The sequence below is a fragment of the Corvus moneduloides genome, chromosome Z (assembly GCF_009650955.1).
Source record: "Corvus moneduloides isolate bCorMon1 chromosome Z, bCorMon1.pri, whole genome shotgun sequence".
NCBI classification, from domain to species: domain Eukaryota; kingdom Metazoa; phylum Chordata; class Aves; order Passeriformes; family Corvidae; genus Corvus; species Corvus moneduloides.
In genome coordinates, this window is record NC_045511.1 from 39,250,123 (window position 1) to 39,270,119 (window position 19,997).

The window sequence follows — 19,997 nt, forward strand, 5'->3', positions numbered from 1 at the left end:
CATAATTGAAAGTATTGTCAGTCATTATATTTTTAAACCAAAGTTATTGAAGTTTAAGTGAAATTGTTGTATAGATGCTCAGAGTACATTGCCTCTCTATGAAGTTCAGCACTTTGTCCTTTCTAAGTAAAACACAAGGAAGATGAAGAGAGTCCAAAGGAGTAACAAAGCCAATGATACTGCATAAAACCATGGAAAGATGTTTTGTCTATGCCTAATATAAAGGTTTTTTGAAAGGGACTAAGACCTTTAAAATAAAATATTTCTCTAAACAAAATATTTATGGAAGGATGGCAAGTGAGATTAAAATGTCATGTAGCAATTTTCTAGAGGCAAAAGTTGGTGATTTTTAAAGGATTTGGAGGAAAGAGAGACAGAAAAATTATTTGCATAAATTGCAGTATGATTCAAATTACAAAAGACTTTGAGAAAGAGCCTTAGTGCAGGACAGAACTAAAATTTTGAAACCTCTGAGTTGCTGCAAAACCTGTTCTCCAGCCAAATCTGCTTACAGCTTTGGAAAACATGCTTTATTCCCCCTCTCTCTCCTGAAGGAACACAAAGACATCAGCTCTTTAGGGCAATAAATACCCATTGTAACTGTCCTAGTGATTTTATGACAACAAGCTCACATTTGTCTAATCATATATAGGCGTATACTGAACATTATTCTTCCACAGAAATCTCTGTGAATCTTTTTTTGAAATTCTTTTTGTTTTCTGTGAATCTGCAAAATTGAGGAGTTGTCTAAGAAGTTTCAGATAAAACCATGCAGTTGAAACAAATTGGCTAATTAGGTAATTCAGTAGTGTTGAAAGAGTAAAGTTCTGTAGGCCAGATCATACATTTGTAAAGCTGCAGGTCAGTGTTAAATAAAGCTAGAGGAAACACTTGGAAAAGGGTATCATCACCTGTTGTGGTAAAGATCAGTTTATATTTGCTGCAATTTAAAAGATTTCTCATAGGAATGTTGCTGAACTGTACTGTAATCTTGTCTTAGAAAGTTTGAGACACATAGATTTCTGCATGACAATGCCAAAAATTACCCGGTGTGACAACATGATGGTAAAATTACCAAATACTGTTAAAAATCTATTTTCCCTCTAAAACTAGTATTTTACCAAAATTGACTGGGGGAAGAATGTGGGAAGATAACAAACTGAAAGTGTCATATATTCGGGCCACCAAAGTTGTCAAAGTGAAAGCTACAGAATGCTCTATCAAAAAATACTATTGCTGGCTTAGTGGGGGAAACAGCAACTCTTTCTACAGGCATATCTCCTGCTTTGAGTCTTTAAATTTTAGAATTACTAAAGAGTAGCTGTACAAAGAAATTCTGAGGTAAATCATGACTTTATTTCTACATAGGTAATTTTTCTTTCTGTGTTTTCTGTGCATTTTTTTTCCTCATAGATTCAAGAAAGTAGAAAATAACATAAAATACTCAAATACTTCCTATTAATCAGTACTTAAGGAAGAGCCACAATATTAATCAGTACTTAAGGAAAAGCCACAACTAAACCCCTAGAGACAAATAGCTTTCTGGTAGTACTACAAGACCAATCATCCTGAAGGTGGTAAAACTATAGCAAAAAGTTGGAAATATGACAAAACTATAGAGTGTGATTAGAGGGCTAGAAAATATGTATTGAGTCAAGATTGAAAGAACTCACTCTCTTCAGTTCATGAAAGTCTGACAGGAGGTTCAATAACACCCCTGAAATATGTATCAAGGACAGGTAATATTTTTTTCCTTGTCTAAAGCATAGGACAAGAAGTGATGCACTTGATTTACAACAAGGCCGATTCATGTTTGACATTATGAAAACTTTTGAAAAGGACAGTTAAGTACAGCAAATAGATAACTTCGGAGAACACTCAAATCTTGAGTAATAGAGCCTTCTCAAGCAGGTGAGGTAAACCTCTTCAGAGCTGGTAAAGTAGAGTCAGATTTGCCTTAGGTAGGTGAAAGCAAATTAATGACTTCCCATAAATTCTGTTCCTTTGCAATACACATTTATTTGCCTTTTTTTTTTTTTTTTTTTACTGACATAAAGTTATAGGAGAACATTCATCTGAATATATTACAAGGAAAAGCTGAAGATGCTGAAAAACTCAGTGTTCGTTTGAAATCACTGTCCTAAAGTTGAGTGCTTGATTACTTTGAAAGTTTTGAAACTTTAACTCATACGCCATACACAAAGAACGTACTGCAGCTTAGGAATTATAATAAATATCCATAAAGATTTAAACTTGTATTTCTGGAAAAGAGGCAGGAGCTGAAAGCTCAAAGAATCCTTGTGAGAGTACTGTTATTTAGGTGGAGAAATAAGAAATTATACCACAGAGTCTGGGAACAGGTAAAGGCCACACGATTTGTATGTGTGCTATGGTATCCTATCCCATCCAAAGGAGTGTATACAGAAAGACCAGTCTTACCAAAACTGTGCAGAAATAAACTGCTTACATTTTGCTTAAAGTTTGGAAATTTTTAGCTCTTGCAAGAGGGAGAGTATGGATGGTTCATGGAACCTCATGATCTTATCAGAAACATTTTGTTTTCCAGAGAAATATCCTGATTCCCATGAAACTTTTCACATGGAGGCGTTCTTGCCTTCAAGCTAGAACTGTGGTCAGAAACACACATCTATACCATGACTCAGAGAAAGCCTGTGAACTAAAGTCAACAGCATCTTTTGGGTTGACTACACTGAGGTGTACCTGCCTCTCTTACATGAGATCCCACATCTTTTCCCTCAATGACAAAATCTGGCTTCCATACAACCCTTTTCTGAATTTCCTCCAAATACGAGACACTCTTTGAGTGTTTTAGCCTACATTTTATTCTTTCCAGTGTTCCACCTATTTGCAGATTTATCTAGCTGCTTTATCCGGACTGATTTTGCATTCCTAATAATGGAAACATGTTTGCCTTATCACTTTGAAGTACTGCTCAGCCTTCATTGGCTTTAAAGTGAAGCTGAATCCTGCCACCTTGTGGTCAAGAAAATTATCACAGATCTTTATTTTCGGAAGGAGGGAAAAAAGAGGAAATGATGAGGAAAGGTTTATTAACTACCATGTTTATATTAAACAAGGAATTAGATGAGGGTCTGAAGATTTAATGGTTGGGTCCAGTTCGATATTGCCTGAGATGTCTACCTGAGATCTTCTGAAAAGAAGAGTCCCTCTTCTAGAGACACTGTTCACACCATGGACTGCCACGTTTCATATCCTCACAGTTTTGAAGCTGTGGCCTCCCCCACAACCTAATGCGGACAAGACACTTATCCAGCCTCTCATCCCATAACCTCTGTCTGTCTGATGGCTGGAGGTATTAATCACAGAGTTCTGGTTGCGCTTGGTCACGTTTGCTATGAGAGCAGCACTACTTTCTTTTCATCAATAAGAAATCACATCACAGACTGGAGGAAAAGACCCTTCTCATTTATTAAAAAAAAAAAAAAAAGAAAAAAAAAGAGTATTTTTTGAGGGGGTGGTAAAAGTAATACTTGTAAGGAGCATGGATGTCCCTTTTCTGCTGAAGTCCAAGGCAGCATTCTTTTTTTCTGCCTGACAGGACTTCACAAGTACTTTTCTGGTAAGGTGTGAATGCAAACATCATCCTGAAGGTGGTAGAACTAGAACAGACTTGGAAAGGTATCTTCCTCCGCCACATGCTTAATTGCGCCTCCCCTCCCCCCCGTCCCTGCCTTGTCGTGTGCCCCCCCACCCCGCGTATTTTCACTGCGAGCTCCCACCTCAGCATCAGTCTATTTTATTCACCACGCTTGTGAGTCTCTCTGCAGCCAGACAAACAGAGCAGCTTGTTGATTCTGCAGCTATCTGCTTACCACTTTCTAGATGCCTGGCGGCAAATGTAAATGGTGTGCTTACCTGTAAGGCTTCAGCAACAGAGATCCCAAAGCAACTGATCAGCACTAATGTTCTATTTTACTGGGTTATTTTCAAACAGTGTTTGTTCAGGTAAAGTCTGCAATAATTGCACAGACTTGCTCAGTTCATGGAAGTCATTTCTTCCTCAGATAACCCAGCTGACTCTCTATATGTCTATTTGTACACATATATTTTGTGGTGCAAATCATGCTTGTCTTTCTGATTACAGCAATTCAACAGCTGAAAAATGGCAACATAATAAAAATCTGACAGCCCTTGTCAGTTTTCTCCCCATTTAAAAGCAGTTCAAACTGTAAGGACTTTTTGGCCATGATATTCTGAAGCCAATGATATTCTGAATCCTCCTTTACAGTAGTCAGTGAAAAATAAGAAAAAAAAACCAACCCAACAAAAAAAGACTCCCTAAAACCCAGTCTCCAGTACACTAATTGAAAAGATCCAAAATAATCTGAAAACTTAGCTATTGAGACACTGAAAGCTAGCTTCATTTGGCACTACAAGTTACCGAGTTACTGCTACTCTCCTCATTTACATTCATATGGACTACATAACATTGTGCATTGCTTGTGATTATGATTTTTGACTCCTCATCCTCCTAGGCCATAAGAAAGACACTGACCTGAAGAAATAAAGCTCTGTAATTTATTGCTTGAGATAGATATCATTTAGTTATCATAGTTTATGATGCAGATGTACTTATCATGGCAGTGTTAATTAGTGCAGAGGACACAGTAATTGTGTTCCAAAACTAGTGATGATGTCTGAGCTTGCCTCTTGTCACAATGGTAGCATGAGCAGTGATAAGCAGTCAAACTAGTACAGACCTAGGAGGTCAGAAATCAATTGCTTCCAACTGATCGATTTAGGACTGAGAGATCCTGATGGTTGGTATAGAAGCTGTAAATGGAGGTAATTATTCCACTTATGGATAATACACTGTGAATGTCTTGGTAAAGCCAATCTTTGTCTAACTGAAAATCACATGTATTAGGACCATTGATAATTTTTCTTTCCCTTTGTTAAGGGTATTGGTACTAGAGATAGTACTATGTAAATGTAATACTTGTTAGCAGTTTGTTTCCTGTTTGATTCTTCCCATGTCTAGTTATATTTTACATAGCTTGTACAGCTTTCTTACAGTAGACTTTGCATGATATTAACTCTTTTTAAGACTGAGCAAGAAGAAAACAGAAGAACTTTTATAAAAGACCTGGTAATTTCTTTGCAGTACAATAAAGTATTCTGCTCCCAGGAAATGTCCATCTTATCCCCTGTTTATGAAATAATCTCTTGATGCTGACAGATCCTTGCCATGCTCTGGCCTGACTTAAGAGAACGTATTGACAAGTCTGCTGCAAAGTCACTCTGTTGTCATCTGGAGGCTTTCCTGTGCAAGCTTATTTTCAGGATTTGGTCCAGCATGGAAGCTATGCAGATCCCTTTAATACTTTTTCCAGCCTTCTCTCTCTCTACATCCTCTCCCCTGCCTCAACTACTTATAAAGCCACTCCCTTAATGATTATTTTCTGTGGCTTCCACAGCCTTTAGTGGCCACCAAGATGTTCCACTCTTTTTGTCATCTCCTACAGAGCCTTCTCCTCTCCACAACACCTAGAATTGCTCATAGGGTATGAGGGACTCTCTTACATAATTTTCTGTAGGTTTCTGTGGTGCTTCCACTCAGTTTCCCACAGCAACCATACAGAGCAGGAGACAATTTAAGATGTACTATCATCAGTTATAAATCCTTCTCACAAGATTCAGATAACATTGGTTTTTCATGCGGTCATGTCCAGCTAAGACAGAGATACCATATGGTGTCAGCTTTCTGAAGTTCAACAATATTACCTTGTGGCATGGCAACATCTGGGTCAAAGAAAGAGCTGACAGTCACCATTCTGATAACAAGGAATGCAATAAAAGTTTAAAATCTGGAACCATTTGGGTTTTGAAAGCGTTAGCTTAAATCAGTCTCAGTGGGTTTGGTACCTTCTTCAAATGTCTAGGAAAGGCAGTGTCCAGCTGCCTCCCCCAAGCACCTGGACCAGTTGGATGAAGCATATTCTGAGCAGAAACAATGCAGAACCAACTGTTGTCAGTATTCACAGTCATTTAAGGTGAATTCACCTTACAACTTAGGTCCTGAAACTGAAGTCAGTGAAAATTTCTTATCACCTTAACTGAAACTTATCTATCATGCACAGCTTAGTCCTCACCAGTTAAATCCTGTTTGGGTTGTACTTTTTTGCTTTGGCCTTATGTGCCATCTGTTAGCTTGAAATTATAATGTAGCAAAAGTTTATACCTATTTTCAGTGGAATTTTCTTTAAGTTTTTGAATGGATTCTCTTTCTTAGACGTATGAAAATTCTTGTTGATGTATTCTATTCATCCCCAAAATACTAGATTTTATTATGTTCCTGCATTGTTTTTGTTGTTTAGGGTTTTTTTGTCAACACGGCATATTGATGCCTAAACTTTCACTAAACATATATTCACTTGAACATTTTATCCGAGAATTACGGGGCAGAAAAGGACCTTCTATCAAAGTTGCCAACATAAAGCAGTTAAACTTGTTTTTCCTCCATCATTTGCAGTTTTATTACTCATCTTACCTGAAGAACACCTTCTGTCTTCAGGGGCTGGTACTTTTACTTGTCATTTACATAGGCAATGCTTTATGGGTCCTGTTGCCATCAGAAGTACCTCCTAATGGTTTGTCTTTCTTCCAGGGCCACTACTGTCAGATACGACACCCCACTCATGTCACAGGACTTCTTCTAAACTTTTTAGGTAAATACAAATGTATGGGTGAGGTAACTAACAACACCTGTGGCACATCAGCAACAGTGCTCAGATTTTTTCTAGATCTTTTATCTCTTCAGCTATTTCAGAACTCAGTCCATCCCAGCTGAAGAGACAAGCAGATAAAATAACAGGAGATTAACTCACCCTGTAAAAGGAAAAAGAAACACCTACTGTGGATTCATTGCTCCCCATACTGAAGAGATGAGGTTGGTATTCCACAGGTTTAACTTATTCCTTACAAGTACTGCTGAACACTTGTCTCTGCAGCAGAAATTCCCTGATTTTGTTAGTCATTTGGTCCCACACCTAGAAAAGAAGCTGAAAGAAAGCCAGAAGTTTTAAACCTGTTGGTATCAAAAAAACACAGCCTTTCTCAGCTGTGCCCATTTTAATCTGCTTTTGAAGACCTCTCCTGAAGAATCACTATCTTCTGAAGAAGACAGATTTCCCTTAGCAACAGAGGCAGACTTTAGTGCCAGGATTTAGCTTACTACATGTAAAATTTTACAGCATAACTCTATGTTTCTTTTATATTTTGTCAGGAGAAATGGACAATGGCTGACCTATCTCATCCTACATAAAGTCTGATCCACATCAGATGGATAATTTCCTGGAAGTACCTATTTCTCTACTGATTGCAAGGTGACTACCTAGATGTGGAAGTTTTTATTCCAGAAGCATATTTAAGTTAATACTGGTCCTAAAGGGATTTCTCTGTTTGATTAGAGAAATCTGTTGATGTTCCTATAAATATTTGGAGTAGAAGCACTGAATAAAAAATTACCTTGGCTACTTGATCGTTCTGTCTCACAAAAAGATATTTCTTGATTATAAGTCCTTACCTTCTTTAATCTCTGTCAATGAAATTAAGAGACATGGAAGAGCATTCTCCAGAAAAACAGTGAGCAAAATGCCCTTCAATTTCAAGTGTATCATATTCCAACACGGTTTGTATATCTACAAGGTTAATTTCACTGACTAATAGCCAGTAACATTTTGTTTTCATCTTGATTCAAGGAGGTGATTCTTCACCATATCTACATGTAGTGGAATTATCTTGCCAAAGATGGAGCTGTTCAACAACAATGTGTGCTTCCTATAAGACACACACACACACGTGTAACAACCCAGGTTTTGCCTTAGGTGGCTACCTCCGAGGACTCCCATGCTTTTGGAGCAATTGGTTGGTGTTTTCTTGCTGAATCCCAGCTACTCAAATCATTCAACCTATTTTAATCAATGAAGCAAAGCCCTCATAAAGCAAATTTCTGAAACATAGCCTGAAAGCTCATGTTCTTGTAGCCCACTCCTGTTAGTTTCATTTACCTACCACAGGAATCTTTCTTCCCATCTACTGTCCTCACCAGTGTTCAAAATCCCACAATTCATTTTCTTTTAGCTCCTACAGTCAGGATAAAACACCTTCTGTGCAGCATTCTTTGCACATGACTGTGCCTAATCAGAGCTTTGTGCAGTCATATCAGCCAGGGATTTCCCACTATTTTGTAGAAAAGTACAATTTTCTAAAGTCAGGGTTCACAGCTGGCCAAATCCAATTCATGTGCTGGTTTTGTCCTTTAATAAAGGTATTAGTTCCTCACAGTTGGATGTGCTCTCTCTTTCACTTTTGGCATCTCAAGTTGCTGCTCCAGTCCAGATTCTGCTGCAGCTACAGGGCTTTCGCCAAGCCTGGGACAGGTGTCCCTGGCTGTTCCACTTGTGTTACTACGCTTGAAAGCTGAGGTGCTTATGTTAAAAAACCCCACAATATTTTTTTCCATCATTTCTTTAAAGGAAAGGGTCTCATGTCCTACTTCATGTTGCATATGTACCCACATTAGATCTTGGGGGGCTCAAGAGGGGTCACTGAGAAGCAGTTAGTCTTCGTTCCATCACTATTTATGGTGTTTCAACTGGATTATTTTCATAGAATGACTCTTGCATGGTAGTCCCTACAACTTTATTTCTTTTATTTGAGAGGCAGTGGGGTAGTTGAAGAGTTTTCCAGGCCTTCATCCGCCCAGGGATTCCAGTCATAAGAACATGTAGGACAGATACTTGTTTTGCTGTTTGAACCAAGAACAATATTTCTTGAAAGGCAGATGGCCTGATGGCTAAAAGGTTAAAAGCTTTGTTAAACATGTGTGTGCATTGCCATTGATTGTGGATTTGATGGTATTTAAGTGTACTTAGAAAGGAAACCGCTGATGTAGGGCCCTCTCCTTGTCATCCTTACTCAGTCACAGTGTGAAACAACGTTACAGATTGTCAATTTATTAATTGACCACAGAATGTGGGTCAAAGGACTGAAGTACATGGATGATAATTACTGCGGTTTGTTAAATCTGGGTACATGGAAGTTCACTGCAGCTTCAGTGTAACTTTCTATGTGGTAAAAGAACTAACAGAAATCCAGGTCTGAGTTGACACAACAGATTTGGCGTAGCTGAAAAAATCTTTTCGGGTTGTTATTGTTAAAATGCTGATCTTCAGAGTTCGCTTCAGGAGCTCATTTCACTTGGCAGACTTAGGCATGTGTGGAAAAGAATGTCACTATTCTGAAAAGCAAGGAAGGAAATACTAAGAATATCATCAGTAAGATGATAGGCAAAGCTTGTATCACCCTTAAGATGATATGCAAATTGCACAAAGCTTTTAATACTTGCTTAATGTTTGCTGTTCTGGTTTTTTGACCTGAAGTTAAAAGAAATAGTTTGCCTTGCTTCCTCAGTTGTACCTGAATTTGTAGAATTTGTATTTAATTTTAAAGGTAAGATACAGAAGAAGTAGATATAAGCAATGATAACACAAATGATAAGTGATGGTATAACAAAATGAATTTGTGATTCAGTTATTAATAGATTAGTATATACACAAAACAGTTTTGTTTACAATAATATATAAGATTATTAATATATTAAGATTATTCTTCCCAAGCATTTTGTAGTCTAAAAAGCTTATGTAAAATATTTATGGTATTTAGAGAATTAGTGTGGCAGCCCAATCCCAGAAGTGACTGGTCCAACTAGTATTTTGCAAAAGTTATTTAAGATCACAAATACACTGAGTGTGTTGCTTCTGTTGACCTAGAAATGCAGACCATAAGCACAAGGATGCAAACTCTTTAAAGCTGAGAAAACAGAAATCACATGCTTCTGCAAGCAAAGCAGCAGCCATGAAAATATGTTCTGACTGTTACTGTTTTTGAATTAAGTTCCTGTTCTTGAATACCTGGAATGATTCCTGAGAATTCAGAGTCATACAAAGACCAATGTCTTGGTTAAAAACTTAAACAAAAGTGTAAATAGCATGCAGTCCATATCTAAAATGGATGCCATTTCTTCCACTTCCTAAGGTACTGTGGTTTTGTGGAGTTAGCATGTGCGTTAACACATTTGTCTGCATATCCTGAGCATTAGCCATGCTAGTAACTTAGGTAAAATGAGGAAGCTGTTCAATTCCCAATTGAGAGAACTTGGAAAATGGGGAGTAGAGCATGTTGTGAGGCAAGGGAAAATATATTGAAAATGCCTCCTACTTCAGCCTAAACACAAGGAGCCTCCACAAAATCAAGAGCATCTTTGAGGATTTACCAAGACACCTGAACAGAGAACACAGAGCTGGCTCAACTGCATTTAGCTGGCAAGGGCAGGGAAGAGCAGAGACCGTTTGCCTCAGACTGATAATTGTGAGGCTGTAGAATGGTTTCCCATGAGAAAATTACTGGATGTACCAACATTTGGCACATCTAAAATCATACTAAATAAAGCACTATAAACTCTGTTGTAACGAACAGACTTCCACTGGCGTGCTAATATTCTAACCTTTGACCCTAGTGATGCCCAAAATCATAATATCTGATCTTCTAATTACCAAACCTGTGGCCTAACACTTCTTTTTCAAGTCATTTCCATTCTTCTGTAAATACAGGCTTGGGTCAAAAGTTGTTTGCCATTACACTAAATAAGAATTTTTCAGAATTTTTCCTGAATTTAAAAATAATACTGTCTTTCTGGAGTAGTGAGGGGAAAAAATTAAGAAGCAATTCATCTCTCAGTGAAGTTCACTCCCTTTTCTGTGCCACTTCTTGTGTGTCTTCTCTTTATAGAAGGGGATCTTGTCTCGCAGAGCATCCCTTAGCTTTTTATTTATGTGGTGTACATTGGCCCAGATTATTTCAGACACCGTGAAAGTGGATGTACCTAACTGAAAAATTGCTCAATGGGTTGTTACAGGCACTTAATTGACCATCTGACTTTTAAGCTCAATCTCAGTCTGAGGAGGTCAATTCTTTTGAGGTTTTTCATGCTTTTTGAATGCAGAGTGCGACAGCATTGAGAAATGTAAAGTAATAAGGGAATACAATAGCATTTTGAACACTGATTAGAAGAAAACAAAGCAAATAATAAGAGTAGTATGCCAAATGTAAACATAAGAGTAATGCTGGAGTGTTCTTAATAGAGGCCTGGGGCACTGGAGTAAGTCAGGCTGTGTTGAGTGTTCAAAACGATCTTTCTCGACAGTGTCAGTATCTCTTTGTCTGGCAATAATGGTGCTAAAAACTGTGCTGTTGCAAAAAATACAGTAAGACAAAAGACTCAGCAATGAGTTACCCTACTTTTGTGTCATGGTAACTCCTCTGAAAACAAGCAAAAGCAATAAGATGTAACTGGGGAAACAAAGGTGCTAATCTAGCTCATCTCAAGGCAAAGATTTCCACTTGCCAGTTTTGCTTACTAAAAAGTCTTAGTTGGTTGAAACAGAACACGAAACAACGTTCCGTAGCATTATATTTAAACTACACAGTCTTATAAATGTCATAGCAAACTACAGGAATTGTATCCTACCTCTCTTATCTATGTTTTTATGGACGTTGTCATCAGGAGCTACCGATACTCACAATCTTCAAAATTTTTTCTTAGCACATAAAGCAAAAGAGGCTAGTCTGTAATTTGAGAGACATTCCATATGAAGGCAAGCAATCTTGGCAGAAGAGTTTTTACCTCTCTTTCAAAACTGAGGTAATTTCTGAAGAAAAGTTGTATCTGAAAATAGGAACAAGTATCATTGCTGGATTTCTGAAAGAAGGGGTTGGCCATATGCGATTTAAAGACCCCTAGGAAGGATGAATATAAATACCAAATACATGTCTTGGAGTAATCCTAGACTTTGTAAATCATTCATTTTGTCACCTGAAAGACCCTTTGTACATGTTACCTCATACCCGAGGAGAGATCCAGGATCACAAAGAGACACATCTATTGGAAAAAATTTGCAGAAGTTTTAGCCATTTAATTATATTTTCTGTGAGGCTGAAGAAATTCTGTAGGGATTATGCCCCATAATGGAGGGCATTGAATTCCAGGCACTCCTGAGGGTTCACCAGTGTAACTTTTAGTCATGTTGCTGAGTAGTGGTGACCAGTGCAAAACCAGTGGGCCCATGAGATGGCCTGTCAGAAAGAGCTGCCAGAATAATAAGCATGCCCTAGCTGAATCCAGAGGCTCAAAGGTCCCAGTTCCCAAATTCAGAATGATCATCAAGGCACATTGGGAAAGCACATAGGCTTGGGAAATACCTAGTAATTTCCCAAGAAAGTACAGCTAAGTTCAGAGCCAGGTACCAAACGAAGAACTAAATAAGTCACTGTGTTCAGTTGAATGAGCTGTTTTGTTGGATGTCTTTTGTTTGGGTGATGGGTTTTGCTTTAATTTTACCCCTTTTTGAATATGAAATATTTACTAAAAGCATCATTTTGTCCCATGCATGTAGCCTCTATCTCCAAAGAAAGGCGTTCCTGCTACTCTTCTCAGAATCCCATAGAGAGAGGTGTGGTTTGCAGCATATGAAGCCACAGAAACAACATCCCTAATTGTGTGTTATTGAGAGAATCGTGATGCCTTTTCAACTAGTGAGCAACTTTTCAACACCTTTTGAATTATCAGAATTGAGCTTTAGTCAGACAGGACCAGTGTGAAACCAGTGATACTCTCCTGCAAATTTCTGGGGAATGATGGACTCTAAGTTTTCTTAACTTGTTCTTATAGGACTCATCTAACTGTGAAAAATGAACACCATCTCCAAATGGATTGCTAAATTTTTTCTCCATCCCTATACTTCACTCACCTTCAATACCTAGAAATAATTTGGGACAATTTAAATTTCATTCATCAAATCAATTTTCTAATGGCAAATTCCTATGCTTTGTGTGCACAGCATTCTTATTATTCTGTGCAGACCAGACCTTGTAACAGTAAAAAATAGAAGTTCCTGTAAGTGTTGATCAGGTTTCTATCTTAGGAGAGCAAACTCATGGAAATTTTTACAACTATATCAAATACTGCTTGCCTGTGCATGCTGTATTTCTCTTTCCTGGATCAGAAACCTAGAGATTCAGTTCACAGGCTGTGAGCTGGCCTCCTACACGAAGCTGACATCACAGTTAATTAAAAGAAAGTCACTGTACTACTGGCATTCTTGAGATGAGGCATTAGTGTAGCACATTCTGGACAGCATACAACTCCTACAAATTATACCACAAATTGCTTGGCGCAGATACAAACTCTCATCATAAAGGAAAATGGAAGAATGCTATTGGGATTCCTGATGTAGTGAAAAAACAACAAAGCCCCTCAAATATTCAGTATTAAGAGATGAAAAGCACAGAAACTACATGAGTTTCTGTGGCAAGGTGTAAACTGCATCAGATTGCACCAGACAATGCTAAGAGGTAGTAGCTGCCAATAACTCGTCAACAGAAATAGGAAGTTCTTATGCTTCTCTCATATCTCCACTCTTCTGTAACATATGCTCATTCATTTATTTCCTAGGATGAGGCTGAGTACAGCGGACATATTCACACTTACTCCATTATTCTGTATTTCTAGGCATTTTGTTTAACAGTGATAGCAAATGGGTGAATAATACTTACTGTCTCTTCTCAGCCAAGTATTCGCAGTCCAAACTCAGTTACTTTTGCAGTTGTCTGCACTCCTGTTGGTTGATGAACCCTTGATCTTTATCATTTCTTGTTTTAGATCAGGACTTCCTGGTAAAGCTGGTGTCTGTGACAAGCCTTCTTGACTCTGTGATTCCCAGAAAATGCAGAGAATAGACACCCCAGTGACTATGACTCACACTTGGAAGCTACTGCAGGTCCCAGCTCAGAAGCTCTCCTCTGTTGGGTTGACTCACCAGCAGTGTAAAACAACCTATGATCTCTGAACATGGCTCATTACAGTCAAACTGAAAAGAAGAAAGAAGAGAAAATGAAGCTCACTTCTGTTTATAACCATGTTTTCACTGCAATCGTTAGAAGTATCATTTCTCTGCCATACTTTGTTGGTTTGTCTTTTTCAAAGTCATCCTATACTCTGAGCTGGATAGAGATTCTAATTTCTAAAGAGAATAAACCTATTTTTATAGTTGTTGTTAGGGTAAAGACTTAATAAAGCAGCTCATTAAATAAGTTGATTCCTTTTCCTGGATATATCTCATGTTTTTTCTAAAATGCAGAGCAAGATTTTATTGCCAAAGGACAAAATATTTAGGTTTTGCTCACTGTTTTTCCCAGTTAATTATTCTGTTAACATGTCAGGTATGGCATACCCTCATATCTGTAATCATAGGAGCAGATCATAGGTGCATAGGAACAAATCATATGTGTATAAACATGAAGCTTTTTTTCAGTGGGATAGTAAAGGATATCTGGTACTTCTCCATTACAGATTAGATTAGACTGATTAGGAACATCTATAACTCACATACAAGCTCTGTGGTGCATCCATTTAGGGCAATAGTAGATCCCTTGGGCCATCTCTTAGTCAGAAACTGCAGGCACAGTTCCCCATTCTTCTGCCAGCACATGCACTCCAGACACTGGAGGGCACCAGCAGTGTCCTCCCCATGTTGGTTTCTGGTGTTTGAAAAAGAAATTTGAGTCATAGCTTCTCCCAGCAGGTCACAAATCTCAGCAGCTGGTATCTTCCAGATTGAGCTATGAGGTCCAGAGTGACAGTCAAAGTTTTCCCTCAAATCCTGATAGCAGCTGAGACCTGTTGCAGACCTTCAAGCCTGTGATGTTAGACCTCTCTGTTATTTCCTGAGTTCACTCGTAGTTGTGTGGACTAGTTCAGTATGAAGAGAATGATCTGAAAAGGAAGGAGGGTCATATTAGAAGTTACCAACATAATCCCAACTTCTTAAAGTTCTAGATATCTACACTGTTCAGAGAAAGAAAAGAGAAGTTGCATATGGGTTTTTTTAAAGCATGCAGAAAATTTTCTTAAATCATTGCTACTTATTTAAAAGAAAATCAGCAAAAAAAGGTTTCATAAAGTATAATGTACACATGGCAAATGCAATGTTTTAAGAGGTTTACATTTTCAAAACAGGCTTTTACTCTGTGGTTCATGTGAGTGAGCAAAATTACTGTTCTTCCACACAAAATTCCTGTACTTACGGGATTTAACAGCTAAAAATGAAACAGGGGGAAGAAGAAAAGAAGAAAACAATGCATAAAAAGTTTTTCTTTAAGCAGAGGAGCACTTTTTTTTTGTTTTTTTCCTACACTTCACAACTCTAACACAGTATAAACTGGCTAAAAGTCAAATTCACCCTATCAGGTAACTGGCTTTTCAGTTCTCCATTTGAGTCGCAGCCAGGTGATGAGTCCAGTCAAAAACGCCTCATCTCAAACTGCTGATAATCCAGTCAGAATTTCTTGACAAGTCCATTACAGCTTTCTGCAAGACAAGAAATACAGTATTTCAAGCTGCTTTATTTTTCTCTCCTCTGCTTCCATTTGTCTCCAATGTCTTTTGATATGTTTTGGCAGGGAGGAGTTGTGGTTTTGGGGTGGGTTTGGTTTTGTCTGGTTGGTTGGTTTTGTTTGATGTTTTTGTTGTTGTAGTTGTTGGGGGGATTAACTACAATTTAAATTAATTAATTTCCACCTTTCATTTTCCCAGTATCTTTCATCTAGGTGGAAATTTGGTCTCAACTTTTTGGACACCTCTAAAAGATCATTTAACTGGTATTTAGAGCACCTAGGAAACAGTGGCTACAAAAATACAAATCAGAAGCATCTGTGACTTCCAAGAGAATATTTAAAACAAAGTGTGAAATGGTATTTGCTTGTTTGTAGATCAGATCCAAATAGCTCAACACAGTCCAATACTCTGTGTAGATTTTTATTCCCATTAAAAATTTAAAAGGCAACCTTTTAATGTCTTTGCATTAACTTAAGTTGCAGTCAGTCTGTAAAACAATCAGAGATATGGTATTAAAAGTATATTAATAATAAAACAGATACTTAAAAAAAAACTTAGTATCAACCTGAGTCCACTTTATATTTCATAGAGCTTGCATGGCTGAGAATTACTGTACTTCAGTCAAATTTCAGACTGGAGCCTTGGGTGGAAAATTCTAACTTTTCACTGAAAAAACAAGGCTTGAATATCCTGTTTAGTTACTTTTTAAGAAGAAAATGCCGCTTTGGTCCTTGATTTAACTCCTGAAATCAGTTAGTGTAGTTGTAATTTATTTCTAAGGAACACTGAGACCCAAGTATGAAACAGTCACTCATGAAGGATCAAACAATAGCATCTAAGCTGGACAGAGGCTTTTTTCTCTGTTAGAAATTATGGCAGAAGGAAGGGAACCTGTCATTTCTAACCTCCTGTAGTTTCAGCAGCAAGAATGTTTCCAGAAGCAAGGCTTGACCCCAGCTAGCTGCGGATCTGAATACCAAGGTGCAGAGAGGCACATCCTTAGCAGGTTCATCTTCAGGCATGGCCACAGGTCTGCATTGACTCTATGGGCAGGGTATAAGTGAAAAATTTTAAAGATAGCTTTAGAGCCAAAAGTATTACTTAAAAACATCTACTGTATCCCTTAGCTTACCAGCTTCCTTAGCTTTAGTTCTCTATTTTAATCCTACACTAGATTTGAATAGAATACAGTGACTTCTTCCATATTCCCAGTGTTTGTACTACTTATTTTGTGCCACCCAAGCTTGACAATACCACATATGCCCACACTACTTCAATAGTACAGATAGAGCTGTACAGATGCACTGATAACTTCATAGCCATTCTAAAGAAAAAAATCTGCATTACTGATAGAATTTCTCTTTGTATAGCTGAAACTGCCAACTGACTTTAAAAAATATTAATTTAAAGCATGTATCGGTTCATGTTAGCTATCTTTACATTTACAGATGTCTCTGCTTTGTTCAGATTTTTAAAGACCTATTTGGTCTGCCTGCTGCTGCCAGTAATACAGGCTTATCAAACACAAACACTATTACAGTGCTGATACTGCAACACATATATCAAACAATGAGGCCCGTGGAAAAGGAATACATATAGGGACCGATTCTTGATAGATGTTTCAGAGATGTTTATTTCTCCAGCCGCATGGCCGGGGCTCTGCTGAGGAACTGAGGCAATCACAGGACCCAAGGGTCCTTGCCCGCACAGGGGAACACAAAAGAACCAATGGGGAACGAGGCTGACCAGGGGCAGGGACACCCCGTGCCTCCCCTCCAGGGCCCCTCTCCCAGGACCCCATTGCAGGGGGCGGGCCCCAACATTTCACCCATTTATTTTTAACAAAAAGAGATTTAAAACTTAACATTGAAAACAACTGGATAAACACGAGATAACAAGGACAGTTTCAAAACAAAATAAGCCACCCTCCTGAGACTTTAAATGTCCAAACAGATTCTCTGGAACATCTTAAGGCTGACAGAAGGGAGACATGACTCTCTGAGCATGCTTTGTGGGGAAACTGAGGCAGGAGGGGGTTTAATTTCTTCCCTCCCCCTTTTCATCCCCCCCTCGGCATCAGAGAGGAGTTGCAAGGAAAGGGAATTGTATAGGGAAGCCATGGCGTGAAAAACGGATTAGGAATAAACTGGGGATGGGGTAAATTTAGGAAAGGGTTCATATTGGATATAGGGTAAAAGGGGAAAGTAGGCTGCGGGTAGGGAAGTTACTGGGATGGATATTGTTTATAATTTTGTGCATAATGGCTGCCTTTGACTGGAATATCTCCAGGCCCAGTAACATTTGCTGCTTGTAAACCCTTCTTTCTTTACACTATATCAAATTGTACAACTTCCCCATCTCTTACACTTTGCAGGTAATTTTTAGGGTTATTCCTTTTAATGGCAGTTATATGGATGAATAAATCTTCCCCTGTATCATCTCGTGTTATAAATCCATATGTTTTTTACATTGTACCATTTCACAGTTCCTGTGATTTTCGTTGCTACAACTTCTCCTATCACGTGTTTGTCGTGGCTGCTGGTCCCGCGTGGCCGCCGCCTCGCCGACTCCGATGTCTCGGCCGGGCCCCCGCGTTGCGGCTGCTCCGCGCTCTCCGAGCAGCGCTGCTCCTGCGCGTGTCTGGGCTCTGCGCGGCCCCGCGTTGCCATCGCCGCTGGCTCCGCGCCCTGTGAGCGGTTCCGCTCCGCCAACTCCACGCTGCTTTGAGAGCGGCCCCGTTTCAGCTCGGCGCTGCGCGGCTTCTCGTGTCACTGTGGAAACCGCCGCTTCTCGCTCTACGGGGCTCTCCGAGCCGTGTGCTCAGAGCGGCCTGCCACGCCGACCCCCGGTTCCTGGCTGCTCATGGGGGCCGCCTCTCTGCTGCACATGGCCCACGGCACCCGCGGCACCTGCAGCGTCGCTCCCTCACTCGCAGTCGAGTGGCCGGGGACCCCGAGACAGGGATGGGGTCCGTGATAAGGCGTGGGCTCCTGAGGGGGCCGGGCACATCCAGCGCAGGCACCTCCGCCGGCACGGCTGCAGTCATGCGCTCCTGGGATGGTGGCCGCGCGGTCTTGGCCCCAGGATTAGTTTCATCCTCTGCTCTAGGGGTAATGGGACCATACAAATGCTCCTGAACAGCTTCACTGACTACGAGGGATGCATGAAGAGGTTCTATCACTGGTGCATGTTTTGTTTGATTCATTATTTCTTCCAAGATCTCGTACCAGAAGTTCCAGTTACCAGTTCCAGGAGGTTCAATATCAAAAAGTAAGCCTCAAGAAAAGTAGAAGAAATTTTTGAAAAGCCAGTTAAAAAAATGTTCTAGATCTCCCAGAACAAATACTTTCTTGTTTTGTTGTTCAAGGATTCCTTTAACTTCTAGATACATTTCTTTCTGTGACTCAGAGAGCCACATTTCCCACGATTCTTCCATAGTCCGGAGAGAATATCCAAACCAAGGCGAGAAGAGAGAGATCTAGAGTGGTTTTTACTCACGAATTTTCTGTCCTTAGGGATCGGTGTCTTGCCCGCATTCTCTACCATTTGTTACAGTGCGGATACTGTAACACGCGTGTCAAACAATGAGGGCCATGGAAAAGAAATATATATGGACCGATTCTTGATAGATGTTTCAGAGAGATGTTTATTTCTCCAGCCACATGGCTGAGGATCTGCCGAGGAACTGAGGCAATCACGGGACCCAAGGGTCCTTGCCCGCGCAGGGGAACACAAAAGAACCAATGGGGAACGAGGCTGACCAGGGGCAGGGAAACCCCGTGCCTCCCCTCCAGGGCCCCTCTCCCAGGACCCCATTGCAGGGGGCGGGCCCCGACAAAACACAGGACAGTTGTGCTCAAATACCTACAAAGCTTATTACAAACACTGAAGCAAAAATTTATCTTTGGCAATTACAGGAAATAAAGCCAAAATATCAATATTTCTCTTTCTAAAAGACTGAATCCATCTCAGTCACAGAGATCTAAGTTGCTTCTTAAGTTACAGAGGTACCTACTTCTCCAATTATACATTCAAGAATGCATTAAATAAGTTTTGGGCCAAATGGTCTTTAAGGAATTCTTACGACTAAGATCTTCTTTAAGGACTTCACTGAATCATTACTTCATACTTATCGTATTTGCAGTAACACATTGCCTCAGGCCTGTGGAAATTGAATACACAAAGATACTGCCTTTAATAAACATAGATTTATATCCAGCTTCTCTTGTAATAGCTTTAAAAAGCAATAGGAACTAAGCACATAGTTTTGAAACTATTGGACAGTCTCCAGCTGACCCAGGGTGGCTCCTGTTTTACAGCAAAAATACTATTGAGTACTCAAACTAGAAGCCAGTCATAAATTGGTTTCTTGTCTTCTTTCACATCTGATACCATGTTTACTTCAGAAGCATGAGTTGAAGCTAGGTACAAAGCTCTGGCATGAGCAAAGCGTTCTCCACAACATGAAGAAAAAAATCTCTTGTCCCCTGAGTATGGTTAG

General features: G+C 39.4%; 1 long non-coding RNA gene across 1 annotated transcript; it reads left to right on the forward strand.

Moving 5' to 3' along the window:
* The first annotated feature begins 6,581 nt into the window (after positions 1 to 6,581).
* LOC116438572 lies at positions 6,582 to 14,198 on the forward strand. Its single transcript, XR_004237818.1, has 3 exons — positions 6,582 to 6,710; positions 7,268 to 7,367; positions 13,763 to 14,198. It is a non-coding gene; the product is annotated as an uncharacterized LOC116438572 (long non-coding RNA).
* Positions 14,199 to 19,997: the final 5,799 nt, after the last annotated feature.